This window comes from Lagopus leucura, unplaced genomic scaffold, assembly GCF_019238085.1.
Source record: "Lagopus leucura isolate 7727_CA_CO unplaced genomic scaffold, USGS_WTPT01 Super-Scaffold_100001, whole genome shotgun sequence".
Lineage (NCBI taxonomy): Eukaryota > Metazoa > Chordata > Aves > Galliformes > Phasianidae > Lagopus > Lagopus leucura.
In genome coordinates this window covers 86,110,536-86,118,198 of record NW_024962262.1, presented here as the reverse complement: position 1 = coordinate 86,118,198, position 7,663 = coordinate 86,110,536, and the positions used below count along the sequence as shown (strand labels likewise).

At 40.5% G+C, this 7,663-nt stretch overlaps 1 long non-coding RNA gene across 1 annotated transcript in view; it reads right to left on the bottom strand.

The window, feature by feature from the left end:
• Positions 1-1,844: 1,844 nt before the first annotated feature.
• LOC122178246 overlaps positions 1,845-7,663 on the bottom strand; it is a 41,746-nt gene continuing 35,927 nt past the window's right edge. Inside the window, exon 3 of the long non-coding RNA XR_006178259.1 lies at positions 1,845-6,570. This is a non-coding gene — a long non-coding RNA (uncharacterized LOC122178246). The remainder of the gene's footprint in view (positions 6,571-7,663) is intronic.

Sequence of the window (7,663 nt, the reverse complement as noted above, 5' to 3'; positions counted from 1 at the left end):
GGAAACAATGAGGAAAGTTGTAATTTAGGTCTTTGAACATCAGAGTTGGAGGGTTTAGGGCAGAAGAGAGCAAAGCAGTATTTCTTTTTGAGATGTGATATGTTTGACTTCCTGAAACAGTTTAGTTAATGTCTAAGAAGAGCAGTCACTTCATTGCCTTCCTCTTTGCAAGTTCAAATGATGAAGGATCTCCTCCTGCTGCCTGTAGTTGTCAGAGAGGATTGGGACAGGAACAGTCAAGCCAGGAGTTTGCACTGGAATTTCTTTCTTGACTATTTTGTTGAGTTAATGGGTAGAGGTCATGGGTATGTGGTGAATCTGTTGCCGCTTTCCTCAGGGACTGCTGTCATGTGCTCCGTTTCCCCAGCTGAACTTGTGAATGTTCTTACAGAACTTGTGTTACTCTGCAGGCTTTAGGAGACAAGTGCCAATAAAAACCTGCTATCGTCTGTAGCTGTTCACACACCAGTCGGCCAGCTTTGGAAGACACATAGGTTCAGTTTTTTTTCCGCAGTAACAAACAGTCCCCGTACTAACAACTGAGTGGAAAGTAAAAGCCTGAGTACGTAGCAGTAGCCCTGCTCCTATTCTCTGATTTGAAGGATTGGAGAGAAGAAAAATATATTCTTCTCTGTGACAAGTTTTTAAGTTAAATTGAGCAGATTTGCTTCTCTCTCACACATGCGTCTATGCACGCACATTTACACTCACAGAAATGTGCTTATGAGAAGCAGATGCTATGCTAATACTGCTCTTGAAAGGGGAGAGGAGTGCTTGCTTGCAGTGTTGCACTTATGGCACATTGATGGCAGTGAGAAAGAAAAGGGAATACTAAGGCTGCTCATGCTTCCACAGATAGGATAAAAGACTCTTAAAATCAGGTTACGGGCAAGTTATGTGTCTTAATGTGTTACTAAAGGAGTTTCATTTCTGTGTGTGTGTGGTGGACTCTAATGCTGTCCCAAGAAAGTGGATGATTCATTTTCTGAGGTCTTATAAAAACACGATGTACTCTGTCACTTTTTCTGGGAGAACATAGGGAAACTATTGTTTTATTTCAAGAAAACCTAAACATTAAAGTCCTTACAGTTATCCAGGATTTTATTTTGTTCCTGGTAATGTTGAGAAATCTGCTCTCAGTTTTTGTGTCTTGTTTGCTTGAAGGCAGGGGATGTTCAACCTGACCACCAGATTTTGGAAAGCAGATTCCCATTTTGTTTCAGCTGGGGCATTTCCATCCTAAAAAGATGATGCAATACTACAGCTACTAACCACCCAGCAGATTTTATTTCTGGAGAGCTGGATAATCCATGCTTGATGACAGTAAAATGCACTTTTTAATGATTCTTCTACTCACGAGATACACCAATTTGCTCATCAGCTTTTCTGATTCCTCTTTTGTAGTGTGTTCAGTGAATGTCAAGATTCTCTCAATATTCTGTTTCTCCTGCCTTGAAACATGCTTTTGAGGATTAATTTCCCATCACAGCTTTCAGGGAGGCGGGTTGTACACCTCTTGAGAGCAGAGGCTGTATGAGGGGAGCATTATATTTTCCCCACTGTGCTTATGATCACTTACCTTGGCATGCACCCACCCTTTCTGTTTCCAATCAATCATGTATGTCTTGCTCTTCTTCTCCTACATTTCTTTATGTATGTGCATATATTTATATACATATATATATATATATATGCACACACACGTTGTTATACCTAGTACCTTCTTTCCTCCATTCCTCCCTCATGCTTCGAATGCACATTCTTTGGAAATAAACTGAATGACATTACTAAATCTCATCTGACTGTAAAAACAAAACAAACAAACAAAAAAAAACAGTAGGTATTTTATTGCATTCTCTGTAACCTCAGGAGTGAATGGAATTTTTCCACACTTAAAAAATAAATAAATAAATAAAATTAAGAAAGGAAAGGAAAAAAAAAAAAAAAAAAGAGAGAGAGAGAGAGAGAAGACAACCCCTTTCCCCAAAACTTAATCTTTCAAAAGCCCTGATTTGTTGTGTGTGTAGAGATGACCATGGTGTCAAAGGAGTTATGCAAAGAGATACAATATGTTGCCTTTCAGTAGACAAATGTATCTTGTTGAATACAGTTATTTTAATTCACTTCAGGTACAATATTTTTCTCCATATCAATGGACCAGCAACTTCTGTTTCTTTCAAACAGTTCAAAATTACATATATACATATATATTTTAAACTTGACTTCTGTCTTTAATATATCTGCCTTAGAGCTTTTAAGGGGTATTTGGATGATAAATATTGTTTTTGTGTGAATTTTTTAAAAAGTTGATGCATGTTTATTGGAGCTGAAATCTCATGTAAAGCAGGATGGTATTTAAAAATAAATACTGCTTTTATATATTAGCCCTATGGGCACAATCTGACAGCTATGATGCAGAAAAGGACCCTTTAAAGACTAAAGGACTCTTGCCTGTGCAAGGTCAGGAGAGGTCTTACAAAGGTTGAGATGGTAGTTCTGTGAGCAGAACTGTTCTTCTCCAGTATCGTATGTAGATGGTTGGACAGATGCTGCACAACACATTAAAATTAGACTGTACTTGCAAGTTTACACTCGTACCCTCTTATGGGATGAACTAATTACCAAAGGGAATTAAAGATATCTCTGGAAACATTTGTTTTAGCAGCCATTGGTCAGAACAGTGCCCATAATCCTCTGGCTGTTCTTTTTCTGTGGTGTCCATGACACCATGGTGGGACCTGTGATAGCTTGTTTGGAGTTCCCTCTGAACTGCAAGATGTTTTTAGCTCCCAATAAACTTAAGTTTAGGGATGGAGGTGATTAAAACATCACAGTTGTTATGCACCCACACAAAGGCACAAGGCTTCAAGATAGATCAGCTGTGTATCACTGACAGTGGTGTTTTGCAGGCAGGAGCCCTGCTCCTCCTTTCTTCCTCAAAGTCTGTTGAAGACTTTGATGCCATTAAGATCATTGGGACCAGCTGTGAATGCCTAAACTGCAGTCCATTGTTGGCTGGAAAAGAGTGGATGCCCAGGATCTGGTCCAACATTGGTGGACACGTACTGGAATCCACATTGATTCCAGCAAGCTTGGGCTCAGGTAATTGGCACCTATATACAATCAATGTTCATAGCAGTTGAGGTTTACAGTAATCTAGTAAAGTATCTGCAGAACTATGCTGCACTTTCTCTGCTAGCTGTTTGTAGTTATCATTTAAAACCATCAGTCAAGTCAGGGTCCCTCTCCTTCCCCCCTTCATTCTTAATCCTGCTACCCTCAAAACCTCCACTGAACATTCATCCTTCTCATCAAAACTGGTGGGAGTCTTTGTATAAAGAAAAGTGTCACTGTTTTAATTACTGAATAAATAATTTAATGTGAAGTTTATTGTTATATTTTTAATGTAGTATTTTCAGCTTGGTCTGTATTTCTCAACAATTAGCTAATGCTTTTTTTTTATTATTTTTATTCTTATGCAACTGAAGAACTCATAAATCTCTTTGTAAATTACAGCATCCTGAGTTTCTATTTTTTTTTCATGAGATTAATTTCTACAGCCAAGACTTTGTCTCCTGTTGAAAACATTTTAAAACAAGTGTCCTAAACTACTGATTCTCTCCTGAAATAGGATAGAGCAAAAGGTGAGCATCTAAGGGATTTCTAAAAGGGCTCTTGCATGAAGACACTAGCTTTCTCATTAGATAGGGTCTGTTGCATTTGCTGCAATGTCTTTTTTTTTTTTTTTTTTTTTTTTTTTTTCTCCTTTTAAATTGCTCTAAAATGAGAGGCTATTTTAAAATCAGATCTGGTAAGATGGTATACCTGGTAGACCTGAGGCTTCTTGCTGTAACAGATTTTTAGTTTTATAATTTTGTTGCAGTTTTGATGCTCATCAAGTAGAAGTTTTCCATAAAAGTTTTTTATCACAAATTGATTCTTTTTTATGACAGTTCAGTAATTCCCATTAAGGAAGTGACTATGCCCTTGCTAAAATTATTTTACAGCTGTTTAATTGAGTGATGTTCGCATGTCTGCATTCTGGATTGAGGGCTGAACGTTTGGTATTTTGGTCACAAATATATCATTTACTGTTCCAGCAGCAGGGGAGGGGAAACCTCCAAACTTTGGCCAAGCACAGAGCTTTTGAAAAATTGCCACTTGCACGCGATCAGCAGGGAGCTGTTAAGAGTTTAGTTGCAAAATTCTGTGAAGATCCTGACCATATGGGCTATACAGTATCAGAGCACCAGTAGATGAGCAGGAATTTCCCTATATGTCTTGCTCCAGGACTGATTTCCAGGACAGTAAGCAGAGAGTTTTGCAAGCAGAGTGCTTTGCCTCTGCTCAGAATCGCCCTTTTCTTTCTTGGGCCATGAGTAAGAACTTGAAATGTAAGGAAAGGAAGACCAGGGAAGGGGGAATTTGCATTCAGAACTTTCTGTAGGAGAGAAAGTTGTTGGAAACTACTGGGAGATAAACAGTCGCATGGACGATGGAGGTGAGGATGGGATAAAGACCATTGCAAAATAAGCAAATGATGCCTAACAACTGCTTGGCTTGTACATGAAAGAAGTAGAAAGGGACATGACAGCCATCAAAAAATACCAGAGCAGTGTGAGGACTTAGAAATTTGGTACAAACTAAGTGTCAAGAAAAAGCTGGAATAAACATTGCAGGAAACTTCTTTCTTTGAAGTGAACTGTGTACACTGTGGTTTAGTCTGTGAGGAAAGATCTGGGAGAGCCCTTTTGCTTTAGGACAACCACAAATAGCTTCAGTGAAGTAAACGTGTTCTAGGCAACAACAGTGCTGTTAAACTGGGGGATGAGTGAGCTGATGTGCTTTTTCTCCTTTAGTAACATCTACTATTCTCACCAGAGTAGAGCTCCAGCTGCCTTGCCCCATGCCTTGGTTTCCAAATGCTCATAGGTGTTATTTCTGTATGTACTCACTGCATCAGAAAACAAGAGGGGAAGCAGTGATGCTCCAGAAAAGGAATTGTTTTGTGACTGATTATATTCAAGCTGAACCACAGCCTCCATTCATGTAAATCTGTGCCATTCAGTTGGATTTACTGACCTGACATCCATCAAAAATCTCATCACTTCCATCCAGATAACTCTTATTTTGGATTTTACTGACTGCCAGCTGGGGTCCTGCCTGATGCCATGGGGAAACGCTTCCCTTGGTGCCAGGAGGGAGCCGGATAACCTCAGCAGTGCTCAGCCTGCTTGGCATGAGGGAAATGCCATGGAATATGTGAGGAGTGAGGTTGGCATCTGCCACACTAGTGGGGGAGGTAAGTGTGGGTGGGGGCCAGCTGCTGGGGCTAACATCAGCCTTCTGCATCAACCCCCCGCACGGTGGGGCCAGTCGCCCCGACAGGACCTCAGGCTCTGAAGGGTTATGCTGCCTGCGTGATGTGGGAGGCCGGGTGGGGACTGAGACATCTGGTGAGAATTCCTCATGGCTGAGCTGTGTGTTGGGCTGGGATGCCAATTAATTTAGCTGATTTCTTTTTGGGGTTGTTGGGAAGAAGAGGGGGGCTGGATCCTGCAGCCTTCCAGTAATTGTCTGTCTTTCAGAACATCACTTTTGCTTTCTTTCAAGATGAGCGAGAAATTATATTTAAAAACAAAACAGAGCACAATCACCACCACGAACTACACCAATGTCTTTGCCTTGACAATAACTGTACATCTGCAATGGTTTATCACTGAGGGAAAATGAGCGGGTAATAAAGTTTTGATGTTGGCTGTTGCGTGCACAGAGGTATTGCAGGCTTTAAAAATGATTTGTAATGTGAATGCCCATAGTAGCACTACAGTTCAAAGAGACGTGGTTTGTTTTTCATGCCCATTTAGTTATGAATAACACCAGCTCTAATTTCCTCCTCCCACCAGCAAGCAGAAAGTCCTACATTGGAAGCCAAATATAGCAACAAAGATTTCTATATCTGGCCAAAACCAAAAAATCTGTTCCCTTTTAAGAATAGCACTCTATTCTTTACTGGTGGAAATAGATAGAGATAAAACTCAACTTTCAGGAACTTTCTCAGTGGGAAACTCCCTAGTCTCTTTCAAATGTCCTTTTTAAGAGTAAGAATTTTTTTTTGGCATCTATGTAGAAGTCAATGGGGAAGACCTCTGTAGAGGTTGATCAATAAAGCAGTTTTGGAGAGGGAGTCTGGATAAATATTCCTCACTGGCTGGTAGGTTTTTTCAATCCTGTTTTGTCTGTCTTCTGAGAAGTATATTCCAAATGGAAACTCCACAAGCTGCAGATCTACTACATTTCTTCACTCTTTTCTTCTGGGTTTGCTTTTGTGGAGAAGTTAATTCCTCCTCTGTGACAGACAGATTCCTGCTCTACATAATAAGTAAGATGGTGTGCAGCAGTAGCATTCCTCTTGTACTTCTTTTCTTCTTGGCTTTCTCATCAAGGGAGTATGTGGGAATCAGTCTTGTACTCTTCCCCATGGCTCTTTTCCACTTTCAGGTTACGTAGTGCCTACAGAAGGGTGGCTGGGGAAGGTGGGCTGCTCCATTCCCTGTTTGGCTGGATGAGCTGGAAGAGAAAAGAGGTATTACAGACTAAAACCAGAAATGTTATGCTCATATGCTTCCTCCCTTGATTAGTTGTTCTTTTCCAAAATGATCTTGACAATGAGCATGGACATGGATGTCACTCTACCTTTTTTAAGCTGGAATTTTTCACTCAGAGGGTGGTGACACAGTGGAGCAGGTTTCTCAGAGAGGTTGTGGATGCCCCATCCCTGAAGTCATTCAAGGCCAGGTTGGATGTGGTTCTGGGCAGCCTAGTCTAGTGGTTGGCGACCCCCCCCACCGCAGGGGGGTTGAAATTAGATGCAAGTCATTCTATTAATTTATCTTTAGGAGGCTACCCACCCTTTCTGAGCTTGAGCAGGTTTTTTTTTATTTATTTGTTTGTTTTTTGACTTCTCTGCACTATCTGAAGAAGGATACTCAGTTTTTCCTTCGAAGGTTTTATTTCCATTCCAACCTACCCCCACCACCCACCTGCAGGCAACTGGCATGAGAAAAATATCCCGTTCCCTAATCTACCAGCTGTCCTTGCTTTAGAAACATTGCCTCATTCATCTTCAGACTGGTCTTTGCTGTGGAGTGAACAATTTAGGAGTATAGGAGTATATTAGGTCTTCCTTCTTTGGAGATGTGAGATTTGCTGTTGTTGACTTCAGTAGAAGCAAGCTTTTACTCCTTGTGCATCTTAAAATCAATTCAGAGAAGTTTCATGCAGTGAGTATATTTGCACTGGATTTGTTCTGCCAGCTTTATTACTGATGGAGTTTTAGATAAACATAGGGATGTTTGGAAATATTTTGTGTATGTAAATATGTAAAATATGCAAAACAAAGCTAGCAGCTGTGGGGTGTATTCATTGCTCACGTGGGGAGGATTTATGTAATGTTTTTTTCCATCATCCCCTCTTTATTTAAGCATCTGCATCTGTTCCAAGATAATCACTTCTCTGTGATTCCCACTGGGCAAGTAGGGAGGAGGCTGGCTATGTCTGTGCAATACCGTAAGGACTGCCTGAACTTCTGCAAATAACTCCTTTCTATAACGTGTGGGAGCATACGTACTGAAGGCAGCACACAGCAGTTACTGCAATAGAG